At 46.4% G+C, this 13839-nt stretch overlaps 1 long non-coding RNA gene across 1 annotated transcript in view; it reads right to left on the bottom strand.

Moving 5' to 3' along the window:
• Positions 1–1277: 1277 nt before the first annotated feature.
• The window catches only part of LOC146335298 (uncharacterized), a 30295-nt gene continuing 17733 nt past the window's right edge, over positions 1278–13839 (bottom strand). The window contains exon 4 of the long non-coding RNA XR_014786011.1: positions 1278–2721. This is a non-coding gene — a long non-coding RNA (uncharacterized LOC146335298). The remainder of the gene's footprint in view (positions 2722–13839) is intronic.

Below are 13839 nucleotides of genomic sequence, written 5' to 3'. Positions count from 1 at the left end.
CGAACTGCTAGGTTGGCAGGAGCTGGGACTGAAGACGGGAGCTCACTCTGTCACGCAGCACTCTGGTCTCGAATTGCTGACCTGCCAACCTTCCGGTCTGCAGTTCAGCGTCTTAACCACTAAGCCACCGCGGCCCCTACAGCTAGAGTACTTGCGTTAAATTCAGGACCATGGACAGCAGTCCTCAGAGCCAGAGTACTTGCGTTAAATTCAGGACCACGGACAGCAGTCCTCAGAGCTAGAGTACTTGCGTTAAATTCAGGACCACGGACAGCGCAGAGCTGGACTACTTGAATTAAATTCAGCGCAGTGGGCAGCAGTCCTCAGAGCTAGAGGACTTGACTGAAAATCAGGACTGCAGGCAGCAATCCTCAGAGCTAGAATGCTGGCAGGTTACTCCAACACTGCCTGGGAGCAACCACTGACAGGGTTTTTATAGTCTTCCTGGAAGCACCACCCCCTTCGGGGCCTGCATTTGGCTGTTAAAGGGCCAGCGACCCTTTCCTGTAGGTAATGGCTTCTCCTGGGGAACGAAGCTTGGAAGGATGGGGTGCTAGCTAGGGATTACTCCTTAGGGTCTCTCCCTTCACTAGAGGAGTCTGAGGTCTTCTCCTCAGACTCAGTGGGCAGTGGTGCCTCCTGTGGATCTCGTGGATAGGACATGAGACCTGAGGCAGTGGGCACATTTCGGAAGGCCCAGCGACTGGTTTTAGTGCCTCCTCAGAGTCACTCTTGCTGGAGGCTTCAGTGTCTGAGGGATCCTCATTCTGGACCATGACATTCGGGAAGTTTAGAATAGAGCTATTGGGCTCCTCCCCCATCCTGCTAGTCTCCACCCCCTGCACTTTAGTCAAGAATTAAAAATCTTGTTCTGTTATTTCCGTGCTGCATTTGCCATAGTCACAATTCCACCTATCCCCCTCACACATGCATACATACACTTTAAAAAACATTAAAAGATGGGGAGGGGAAATAGGAAGCTTTGTATTATTTGCAAAAATGACCTCATCTTTAGAGTTTTCCCAAAGGCTTACCCATCAAATTGAGTCTTTCAGTGACTGTTGCAGAACCATATCGGTAATGCTTCTTGATTAACAGTCTCTCTCCAAAGTTCTCCAGGAGATGGCGGGGGTGGCAGTGGAGGGGGTTGGAAGAAAAGTGAAAATAGCAGAAGGCCAAGAGGGCGCTTGGCTACAAGAGAGATGGCTGTCAGGCCTCTTCGGGAAGCCCCGAGGGTATTCTTGGCTCAGATTTATCAAGAGCAAAAAGGCTAGAGGAATGATAAATTGAAGTTTATTCCAGCAAATGCTATGTTATCCCTTAACAAGCTGTTAATGGCACCAAGACACAGGAACAATCCCTCCGTGCCTGACAGGGCAACTTAACAACAGAACTCTTTCAGCAGGTGTGATAGCTGAAAAGCCTTGACTCGTAAACTATGGGGCCAAAAGAACAACAACCCCTCATCTGCAAAACCAAACCATGGTGGTGTCATGTTCCCTGGCACTGAGTGTCTGTATGCATACTCCTAGGAGGGTGACCTAGGAGGGTCACACTTCAGGGGTGACCTGTGACCAAAATGGCCCCAGACCTCCAAAATGGCCCCAGACTTCCCAGTGTTGCCCACCCCTGTCCTAGGGAAAAGCTCTAACCCAAGGGTGAGCAACCTAGTGCCCACCAGAGGTTTTGGACTGTGACTCCCATCAGCCCCAGGCAGCATAGCAAATGGTCAGGGATGGGTAATCCAAAACAGGTTGGGAAAGGTGGAACTACACTGAGTGATAGCAGCTCCTCAAGGTCTTGGGTCTTTCCCAACCCTACTTGAAGGTACTGACCAATGATGGCTAGGGATGATGGCAGCTGTAGTCCAAAACAAATAGAGGGCACTGGTTTGCTTACCCCCTGCTCTAATCTTAGTGGCTCACCATGCAGGAGTTCCCTCCTGGTTCTTGCCCTGGAAGCTCTTGACAGTGAGCCAAAGTATTGTGGTGAAGGGATCTAAGGATACATTGTGTGGTCCATACACATGGAGTGGTGTTGGAAATCAGTGTCTCAGGGGGCATGGGAACTTGCAGGCCCCCTTCTCAGTGGGTGGAGAGGGAGGTCCATGGGTGATGGAGGAGGACCTCTGTTAGACACCTCCTTGTTCAAGCATGGAAAGCTCCGTTGCTATTTCTCCTTTGCCTTTGGGGCTCCAGTGGTGGTAAAGGCTGAAAAGGGGCATGTTGGTGCAAATTGTGGGAGGACTTGGATCTGCTGGATCGGGAGCTTCCTATTCCACCAACACGCCCTGGACAAGGGTTGTGGGGAAACTAAGCAAAGGACTGGATGCGCCTGACCTTGTCTGATCTTGGAAGCTCATCAGGGTCAGCCCTGGTGAGAACTTGGATGGAAGACCTCCTGGAAATCAGGCTTCCTGCATTGAGCAGGGGGCTGGACTTAATGGTCTTGTAGGCCCCTTCCCACGCTATGATTCTATGCCAGTCCTGGAGCTGGATTAGAACCCTGAACACTCAGAGGATCCTGAACCCTCATCCTTTGAAGACTCCTTAATTGTTCAGGGAGAGAACTGAGCTGCAGAAAAGCATCAGAAGGCTTCCACCTCCTCAGGAACCAATTCTCCAAGAAGACCCCTCCCCATCTGGTGCAAGTCCGGTGGGGCTTTGGATTTGGCAGTTCTTCTACCATAGATGCTTTCTCCCCCATCTCCATAGAATTGCTCTGCAAAAAATACAGTATTGTGTTCAATCTCAATAAAATAAAACCCCAGTTTTGTTAAATTTAGAGAGAAGGGCCTCTTCATTGTCGGTTAACCCAGTGCTTTTGTACCCATTTTCCAGAACACAGGGAAACACCTTCTCCTTTTCACTGCCTCAGATCCTAAGCACAACGGCAAATGTTTGGGGAAAAAATCACCAGGAACCCCAGAATTTGGTGCACCCATAAGAGACAAGCGCGAGTGATTGTTTCCTCGAGTGGAGCTCTTGCTGGGCGATTTTTCCCAATTAATCTCTAATTAAGCCCTGACATGGATGTATCAGAGGGTATAATTAAGAAAAATGCCAAGATGCAAATTTGCTCCATTACTTAGTGCCAGATCGAAAGCATGCTAGGATTTAAAAATAAAACTCCAGCCAGTGGTTTGGTTCCAAAGGCATTGAGTGGATGGGATTGTGTTTGATGAGCACTCAGCCAAAAAAAGAGGGGATGCCACACAGCTCATGGTCTTGATGCTTCCAAAGGGTGCATTGGCAACATATGGAGAACTTTTGGTGCCAACAGACAGGCTTCACGAAGGATTACCATTATAAGGAACACGGAAACTTGTGATTTATGACTGTAATCCCAAGGACCATGTGGTTCCGAGCCATATCTGTCAACAAGAACTGAGCAAAATTCACCCATGATTTCCACCCCAATGGGACAGCACCCCACATATCCGAGTGCCCTCTTACCACATCTCAGCCTGCTACTCAAAATGTCTTAAGACAAAATGTCTTAAGTTTGCAAGCCAACATTTTTGCCTCCGAAGAACAGAGGAGTTTTTGGAGGAAAGATTGCATGAAAGCTCGACCACCACCATCACCAGACACACATTTTTCACTGCCCCTTTTCACTTGGTGGCAATGGTGATAGTGCTCCTTGCTGCTTCTGGGTACCAGTTTTCCTCACAAGACGCCAGACGAAGGGCAGGAGGCTTTAATATAAATGGTGGGTGGGATGTGTGTCATATTCTCTGGCCTCAATTCCCCCTTTGGCTCAGAGGAGGACTTAGAAGGGGAGGCAGCTTAAGTGGAGGCTGGTGGTTCCAATGTCAGTGGGGCTGTGAATCCGCTCTGGGTTTCAGTCAAAACTCTAAAGGAGCTATCCAAGGTGCTCAATCCTATCCCAAAATGGATGTGGCACCTTGAATAGCTCCTTTAGAGTTCTGACTGAAACCCAGAGTGGATAGCCCCACTGACATCGGAGCCACCAGCCTCCACTGGGCAGTTTCATCCACTAAAGCACTATCTGCTACTTTGGGACCTTCCAGGCTAGAAGACATGGCTTTACCAGACTCAGAGGGCTAGCCTCTGATACTGTCCTTGCCACCCCCATGCTTGCTGCAGAATCAGACAAAGGCCTTTAAGAAGCAGACAGCTCCGCACAGGGGGCAGATCGAACAGCAGATCCAGACCTGCCGGCCTTCATAAACCTTTGTATGTTGCTGAGGCAACAGCTCTTCCTGAGTGAGTTCCAGCCAGCACAGATCTGTCCAGGGTCCTTCCTGTAACACTGGACTTGACTGTACCTCATCCTTCTAGTAAGTGCATCTGCTTGTACCAAGTGAGAACCTTGAGCTGAGCTGGGCAGGCCAAGATGCCATTTTTGAATGCTGTCCATATATTAACGGGAAATCCTTTCAAGTAGAAAACTAGTACCTCTCTCTCTCTGATGGGCTAGATTTCTCCTTGCAGGGAGTGCCTTCCAAAATGGTATCCCTTGCCCACAGTCTGAAATGATACAATCAGTTATGACTCCCTCAGGATTCTGATCTCTTTTGGTGCTGGTCAAACCTGAGTTTTTCAGTATTGCAGGCACACAACGGGGGTGGGGGGTGGGGAAGCATAACAGCAGGCTTCTTCGAGTTTTTGAAACAGCCGTATATGTCATATAGAATAAAGGATGCTACCAAAACTTGAAATTAGGCTGTCTGTCAGGAGAATCTCATGTCTTCAAAGTACCCACCTGTGTGTAGTGAGTAACGAATGTTATTATATTCATAATTGATTCATTGTGGGTTTTGGTGAGAGCCAGCGTGGTGTAGTGGCAAGAGTGTTGGACTGGGAGCTGGGAGATCCAGGTTCTAGTCCCCACTCAGCCATGGAAGCTCACTGGGTGACTTTGGGCCAGTCATAGACTCTCAGCCCAACCTACCTCACAGGGTTGTTGTTGTGAGGATAAAAGGGAGAGGAGGAGGATCATGTAAGCCACCTTGGGTTCCTTGCAAGAGGAAAAAAGGTGGGATATAAATGCAATAAATAAATAAATAAATAAATAAAATAAATTGGTGCACATGCAATCTGCACCTAGACTTTGCTATTTCTGTGCATGTCCTGAAGGAAATGTAAAGTTCTTTGTGTCCTTTTTGCAATGCTAATGCCACATGAACACAATGAATCAAGAAAGGAAAATAGGTTAGTGATGTATGACGTGATTGCAAACTACAGCTCCTAAGAAGACGCACTTGGAAAATGTGCACATGCAAAACTTGTTCATACAAAACAAGACCTTGAATTAACGGACAACCCTCATCTGTGGTTGGAGGGATGAATCTGTGACATTACCAGGAAATAACAAATCCCATAGTGGTTAAGTTCGACCGTCACTATATAGAATCAACAAGTGTTTTAACCAAAAAAATAAAACTAGGGCCAGCTGCAAAGAAGACCCATTGTCCTAAACGTTCATAGGATTCTGGCTAGGAAGAAGAAGGCAATCGGAGCGCACCAGTTAAGGCCCTCAAAGGGCCAGCTAAATAAATATATCACCCATGTCCTTGAACTCAATGTTGCTTTGCTCCCATGACTTTGTATCTGATGCCTCAGTAGCAACATGTCTGTGAAAAATGGAGAGCTTCTCAAGAGTCTGGAGGAGGAACACTGGTTCATTCGTTCCTTCTCTCTCTCTCTCTCTCTCTCTCTCTCTCCCTGCCCCCTTTCTCTTGCTCCTCTCTTTAACTGGAAACGGCTGGTAATAACTCAGTCTAGCAAGCAGGAGTAATTTGATATTGCCAAGCTCGGTTGGGGCAAAACAGAAAATCAATGCCTCGCGTTGGATTTGTGTCAGAGGCAGGGAGGAAGAAAAGCAAAAACTTAACCCAGAAGAGTTTTTTCCCCCTCCCCTCCCCTTTCTGCAACGCAGAAAGGCCGGCGAGCTTTTTGGCTGCTGCTTTCCCACCGAGAAACGAGAGCCGATATTGAATCTTAACGGCCTCGGAACGTCTCCCGTTTCTGCTCTCTCGTTCCGGCGCCAGCTTGGCCGTGGCATGCATCCGATGGCTGCCTGCAACAGACCTGCTGTCTCCATAGCTGTCGGTTCGGTCTGGGGCTGGATAATAAAACAGCAAACTCAGGGCCCTTGGGCACCAGTGCAGAGGGCAGCGGAGAGCGTGAGAGGAAACCAATTGCTCGCAGAGCAGGCATCTCAGCAGAAAATTGAATTTCAACCATCCTCTGCCAGCTGGGGGAAGGCAGAATAGCGCAGAGTTTCTGGGGAAAGGGGAGATTTCTCCTCCAAGGGGAAATCAGAGCCAAACTATGAAATCAGGAAAAGCATGAGGGAGAACCACCTGGGATTGTGCTACTTAAAAATCAGGTGGCTGTAGTGGGAAAATTGCAGGCTTGAATGCTCTCCATGCATATAATAATAATAATAATAATAATAATAATCCCTGAAGATAGAAATCTAGCAGGGCTAGGCTAGAGTCCTTCTGCACAATGCGATCTATCTATCTATCTATCTATCTATCAATCACCTATCAAGAGAGAGCTGAGGATGTGGCATTTTATGTTTGTATTTTTGCCTACACACTTTTTTGCAAGCAATTTCCCCAATACATATAATGCGTTTTTAAATATTATTTTCCCCCAGGATAGACATTTCTGTATGCCTTTCTTGACTGGAGAATTCCATGGCAAACTTCAGAGGAGTGTGAATTTTGAAGGATAATTGAGTTTTGGTACACATAATGGTTTGAATGTGCACAATTTGATACATTCACATGAAGCCTTACACATCTTGGGACCACAAAACCTGATGGAGTGCCTCTCCTAGCATGAATCTACCCCTATACTACATTCATCATCTAAGGCCCTCCTTCAGGTGTCCCCTTCGAGGGAGGCTTGGAAGATGGCAACAAGGGAGAGGGCCTTCTCCTTGATTGCCCCCCAATTATGGAATGATCTCCCCGATGAGGTCTGCCTGGCACCAACATAGTTATCTTTTTGGCACCAGGTTAAGACCTTCCTCTTCTCCCCATATGATGAGATGTTAATCGGGTCCTGGATTTTTCTTATGTCAACTGTTTAAAAATGGTTTTAGATATATGTGTGTCTGTCTGTGTGCTGTCTGTTTATATGTTTGTATGTCAGTAGTTTTTATAATGCATTTAAAAAGTTTATGTTTGTAAACCATCCAGAGAACTCTGGATATTGGGTGGTATAGAAATACAATAAATGAAAAGAAAATGTGAATTGAGTATTTCTCCCCTACCCCTAATGCTAGCACATTTATTAGACCAGCTTTCCCCAACCTGGTGCCCTCCAGATGATTTGGATGACAAGTTCCATTGGCCATGCTGGCTGAGGCTAATGGGAGTTGAAGTCCAAAATGTGGCAGGGTAGCAGGTTGGGTAAGGCTTATTAGACTGGTGGATCAATGGTGACTCCATGATCCACCAGTCTAATACAGATCCTAAAAATGAAGCATATAACCTGGAAGCAATTTCCCTGCTAAGTTGTCATCATGGGGATCAGGGCCATTCCGTTAGGGGAAATTGCCACAGACTGTGCTGCAGGCAGGCCCTATTTCATCCTAAGATGATGAACAGCTTCCCTTGGTGGTTGGGCAGGAATGGCGGTGGTCCAAAGAATGAAAGAGATTAACATGCAAGACGATGCGTGAGCAGCTTGATGGGGACTGGGGAGGGGAGATGAGTTTTCATTTTCGACTTGTCAGGTTTGGCGAAATGAATTACAGAACGAAACTGCTGAATGACAGAATAATGACTTGTTCATTTGAAATGTAAAATAAATAGGTAAATCTCTCCGGTGACCGGGCAAGATAAATGGTGCTTAGGTGACAGTAGGTGATTAAATTAAACCGTAATGAACTCATGAGGGATGGGGCTGCCAGATTGAATTTGGAGGGCAATCTCTTTGTAAACCTGGGGATTTAGATTATCATACATACACACACACACATGCACATGAGAGATAGGGAGGGAGGGAGGGAGAAAAAGTTTCAACACCATGTTGATGGGCAAAAGAAGACCACCCTAACTTGATTTGTCCCCCTTATGCTGCACTTTGGTGGTACTGAATGGTCACACCAGCTCTTGATACACATGGCAATTTCCCTGTCAAATGATAAAAAGAATTCCCTCTATTTCTGATGTTCAGGCTGTGAGTGCTGTTGGTTTTGTAGTCAAAATGGCACCATCCATGCACAAGAAGGAGTTATCAGCAGTGTGTGTGTGTGTGGGGGGGAACCCAGAGGTTTGCAGAAAAAAGAGGAGTCTGGGGGGGACCTTAAGGGGTGGGGCTACCCCATAAACAGCCAGTGAGGAATGAATGAACATAGTATGCAGAGTGACTCTGGAGGGAAAAATGGGAAACCAGAGCAGTGGTTTGAATGGCTGGAATCCCAAACAGCAGCATCTCTCACTCCAGCATTTTGCTGCAGACCCCATTTCTGAAACACTAAATCCCATGTAAATTTCACTTCTCTCAGGGGTGCCCAAATGGATTAAGCCAGAGTTATCCTGTTAAGGATAAGAGGACATCCCTGCCTCCATTCTGTTCCTTTATTGGTTCACAGGATTGCTGTGCTGTGTATGTTCCACTCTCCCTGGCTTCCAGTTTCTAACAGGAGAATTTCTAAAAACTAAACCAGGGCTTGTGCACTCTCTGCAGCTGTCAGTTCCTCCAGTTGCTTTGCTTCTCCTTCTCAATGTGATCAATCTGTATTTTGATCAAATGTTGAGAAAAGCACCATCTCAATGTATGGACAGTTTAATCCAGATCCCTTTTGGCATAGTGTTCTACTGATGGGCACCCATGCACTCCTGAACACCAATAAAACACCACACAAAAGGCAATCTTGATGCAAAAATACCGACAGCAGCATTTTTGTCTGTCTTTTGCAGTGTTTTATCAATGTACATCAGTAAGGAACTACACACTGTGGTAAACTGCCTTGAACAAAACTTGGGAGATTTTAAAGAACATACCCATGGCATCATAAGGCTTCCACTTCCCCAGGACCTAGTTCCCCAACAAGATCCAGGGACTCAGCTCCCTTACATCCAGAAGAGGTTGTTTTGCCATCTTTGGACACTGAGGACTTGCAACATGAGAACACTCGCGCATGCCACAGCCACTCCCATGTAATTGCAGACAGAGGCTGCTAAAACAGCCTAGGTCCCTTTAAGAGATAAAGCCTTGATCACTGTCGAAGGAGAGCCAAGCAGCCTAAATGCAGTCAGACTGCTACTTATGGCTCAGTGTTGAGTTGCTGCATGTTGGAGCAAGATACAGACAACCCTGTCTGTCCTTCTGCCCAACTTGGAGATTTCCACAGTGCTGATCTCTTCCTATCCCGCTTCCCTGAGAAACCTGACCCATGCTAAAGATCTAACCCATAGCAGAACCCTACTACAGCACAGGCTACAGCACAGAACCCATGGCCTGAAATGGTACATGGAGTTTAACTGAGTAAGCTTCTTTCATCAGTGGTGGAGTTAGCTCCTCAGATGGATCCACAGGTCTGTTTAAGACTCAGGCTGGGTTTGCCTGTTGTCTCAGCAACATGCATAGGCCTCCTGTGGCTTTATGAAGGCTGGCTGATCTGCTGTTAACCCTAGCTACTCTGAGGGACTGTCTCTCTCTGAAAGGGCCATTGCCTGATTCTGTAGCCACTGGCTCTTCCAACATGGTGGTTGGTGAGAAATGCATTGGGGCAAGAGTCCGAAGAGTCCAGTAAAGCCAAGTCCTCTGGCCTGGAAGGTCCTGGAGTAGCAGAGGACAGCTCATTGGATGATGCCTTCACCTCTGAGCCCTCCTCTGAGCTGGGAGGTAGGGATCAGGGCCAGAGAATATAACAAGATGGATAGGTGGTCTGATTTGATAAAGAGGCAGTTTATTATGTTCCTTCCTATGTATCTTGGTTACAGTGGAGAGAGACTGTAACCTACGTCAGTGAGGCAGTGCATCAGCTCTGGGTTTCAGTAAGAACCCTAAAGTGAATCCAAGCCCCAAATGGGTTCAGCATCTTGGATAGCTCCTTCAGCGTTCTGACTGGTTCTGATTGAAACCCAGAGCAGATTCACCACCCAACTGACTAGAAGTCACCAGCCTCCACTGCTTGGGTATCTTTGTACAGCACCAGTACTTGAGCCCAAAAGGTTAGACAGAGATGGAAGGAAATGCCAACTCTCCCCCCCTCGCCAGTCAAGTTTAGGGCCATCTCAAGGGCTAGAATTAATCTTGGCTCACACTCTCCAAAGCGTTATTAATCCTGTACACCTCTAACCCCCCCCCCTCTGCAATTCGGTGGCCTCTCCACAAAGCCAATCTTAACCATAATATCCATGCCATTCATTCCAAGACCTGCTCCCTCTCCCTCTCCCTCTGCATCCCACCCTGCCACTCCAGGGCTCCTTCTCTCCAGATGGCTGGTATTATCCGTGCTTTAATAGAGGATTATGTTATCAAAGCTACCAGAATAATAGCAGCTGTTGTCTCCACAATCCATAGTCTGGAGCTTATTCTTGCCTTTATCAATGGGAGGCAAATCCAGCGTGGGCCTCTATCTGTTCCTTCCAGATTAAGGTCATTACTGTCCTGAAATGCCCTCTTGGACTTGGCAGTGCTGCCTTGGCAACCTCGTCTCCATCCAAATATGCCATTGCTGCTCCTTTGAATGTGCTGAAGTCTTTGCAAAGGATGCATTTTGAATGACCTTTTGTTTTTGTTTCCTAGAGGGAGACTTTTACAAAGGGACCTAAGAAGAGCCCTGGTGGATCATTCCCCAGACTAGGAATGGGAGAGAAACCGATTCAGATCACATTTTAATCTGTATTTTAATTTCGGCTTCTCTCTCAGCTTCTCATTTTTTCCAATCTTCCCTTTGCTTGTCCTAAACTTTGAGAATTTTTTTAAAAAGAAAAACTTTGTATGAAACTCTGTACACACATTTCTGTGCATTTCTCCCGATACTTGCATTTTTGAACAGAGTTTTGCCCCAACGTACACATTCTTTTGCAAGTCATTTGCCTAATGTAATGCATTTTTAACGTTATTTTCATGAATGGAGGGGTTTTTATTTGCACTTTCATCTAATACGCACTATTTTTGTGCGCATGTTTGATTGAAAAGCTCTGTTGCAAAGTTTTGTGAAGTGCACACTTGGAAGGATAGCCGAGTTGAGTTGATGCTATGTCACGGGATGCTGGCAGAAATTCTAACTACTCAGGGTGGAGGGAGGCACCAGTAATAGAATGTTAACAAACAGTGAAGGCAATAGCAGGCCATATGGAGTGGGGTGCTTTAATGTGGCTGTCATCATTGGGCAGTGGCTGAGGGGGAGAAGGAAGAGTGGTCCTCTGTCTACCATCCTCAATGAATGAGTTCTGTGCAGAACAGATTCAGCCCATATGGTCTAGACCACGGGGCTTCAACTGGCAGGATAAGACCCATCCTAATGTGGGTTTCTCCTCCTCCTCCTCCTCTACTATTACTCCTATGCCTACTCCGACTTTTATTAGTCTTCTTTCGCTGTTGTCTAATGCTATGTCTGTCTGTCTGTCTGTCTGTCTGTCTGTCTGTCTGTGTGTCCATCTGTGTGTGTGTGTGTGTGTGTTTTAAAAGAAGGAAAAATGGGACCAGCTTTCTCATAGGGAGTCAATCTGCATCAGAGCTACATAACTTCAAGTTGTACCTAGAGGGTTGACATGACAGGATGCTCCGATACTTGGCCAGAATAATTGAAACACCATGAGAAAAGAAAAGGCCCCCAAACAATATTGCATGGTCCTTTTTGGACAATTGATGCAATTTCCACCTCATGTTCTTTCTCGTTTGCTCCTGACCTTTCTCTGGCCCTGCTATTTGATTTTCATCCGCCCTGATATTATGATATGCTAACTGGTGCTGTCACTGGGGCCTTGACTCTTCCTTTAATGTCCCTGCTTTGATATCCCAGACAGCAGTTGTTGTTGCTTTATGATAGGTTTGAAATGGCTTTATCATTGTGCAAGTGTTATTTTGCTTATAGGGAGAAATCATTCTCTCAATAACAATTTTATTTTATGAAGATGAATGTTGCTGTAGGGATAATATGGGTTAACCCATGTCCATGCATGCTATCTTCAGGTCAATAGAATTCAAATGACTTCAGATTTTTATGAATCTGACCCACAGAATCAACAGCAGACCGGCTTTTCTGAGTCATTCAGATTTCACAGACTTGCAGACCAGTTTTTCACTGTTTGGGGAGGGATTGGCCCTAATTTGCATTAGCACTAATGCACACTTGCACAAATGTTAGTTAATGCACATTACTGCTAGTTCACATTAACTACTGTGAATTAGTGCTAATGCAAATTAACACAAGTCGAGGGAAATTCTGGTTTAAAAAAATCCAATTCTGGCAATGAGCAGATGACAGAATGAAAGATGCCTGGAAAGTTGCGAAACACAGACTGAATGGGTTTATCAAAATCTGTGCATCCATTATGATGATCATTATCCATCATCCTCCAGCTCTGGATGGGGTCACAGTCCCCTTGAAAGATCAGGGGTACAGCTTTGAGGTATTCCTGCATCCATCATTTCCACCGGAGGCTCAGTGCTGTGCCAAAAATTTCTTCCACATCTTTTCTCAACCATTCTCATTCAGTATGATAGAAAAGAAATTGCTTTCAAAAATAAGTTCAAAGGAGAAGAAAATGTTGGAGCAATTCTCATGGGTTGGGCTACATTAGTTATGAGGTGGCTAAGGAGCGTGCAGAACTCTCCGAACGTTTGCTGTGCAATCATCTCTCCAGCAGCCTGTAGCCTCCTCAGCTTCTGCTCAGCGGAAGACATGATGTGGTAACTCCTCTCATAGTCCCCCCCCCCATATTAAGAACATAAGAAGAACATTAGAAGAACCATGCTGGATCAGACCAAGGGTCCATCTAGTCCAGCATTCTGTTCACACAGGGCAATGAGGACGTGCAGGCAGTCTGGGGGGCTGCAAGGCAATGGAGAGATGTGTAACAGAAAGGGAAAAACACACACACAGCACCCTCAGTCACCACACAGTTATGAGGTAAACTCAAGAAACAGAGAAGCTGAGCGACATCCCCTGCCAATGGTGAGCCCTGCCTATGAGAAACTGTTGGAGAATTTCTCCTCCCCCTGGAGAAATTCAGTGAAATGTTTCCCCTAATTTCTCTGCCCACAAATAGGGTGGAGAATTTCGAGTGGCCATTTGCTCATAGCTGTAACTGCAACCATATCTGGATGGGGTTAGCCTAGCATCAGTGGTCTATGCCCTGGTAGCCTCCTGGTTAGATTACTGCAAGGCATTGTACGTTGGGCTGCCCTTGAAGACGATTTGGAAACTGCAGCTAGTGCAGAATTCAGCGGCCAGTTTGTTGACTGGGATCAGGTGATACGCCCCTGTGTACAGGCTGATGGCAAGATCATCAGTTTGTGCTATGCTGATAAAGCACACACTGATGGCATCATCAGTCAGTGTCATATCACAACAGGTTGAGGTTCAGGCTGGATACAAATGCCATAATAACGTAATTTGTAGGCCTCTTATTGACCTGTGTGAACTGATGCTGATGTCATTGGTATGCACCATGCTGATCAGGCACACATTGATGACCTCATCAGTTTGTGTCACACTGCAAGAGGTCAGGGTGTGGTCTTGGGAGGGGGGCAAAAAGGTCATTTTCTTCCACCCCTCCCCTACAAGCAATGGAGGATGTTGGCATTTGGACCTGACTGACACGGTCTGGTGTTTGCTGGTGCAGTCTTATCTCCACCCCCACACTGCCCTGCCAGGCCTGACCAAGGGAAGCAA

The sequence above is a fragment of the Heloderma suspectum genome, chromosome 15 (assembly GCF_057233095.1).
Source record: "Heloderma suspectum isolate Gila_16-S chromosome 15, 16-S_ref, whole genome shotgun sequence".
Classification (NCBI taxonomy): domain Eukaryota; kingdom Metazoa; phylum Chordata; class Lepidosauria; order Squamata; family Helodermatidae; genus Heloderma; species Heloderma suspectum.
Note: the sequence above shows the minus strand (reverse complement) of the source record. Positions and strands in the feature narration are given on the sequence as shown.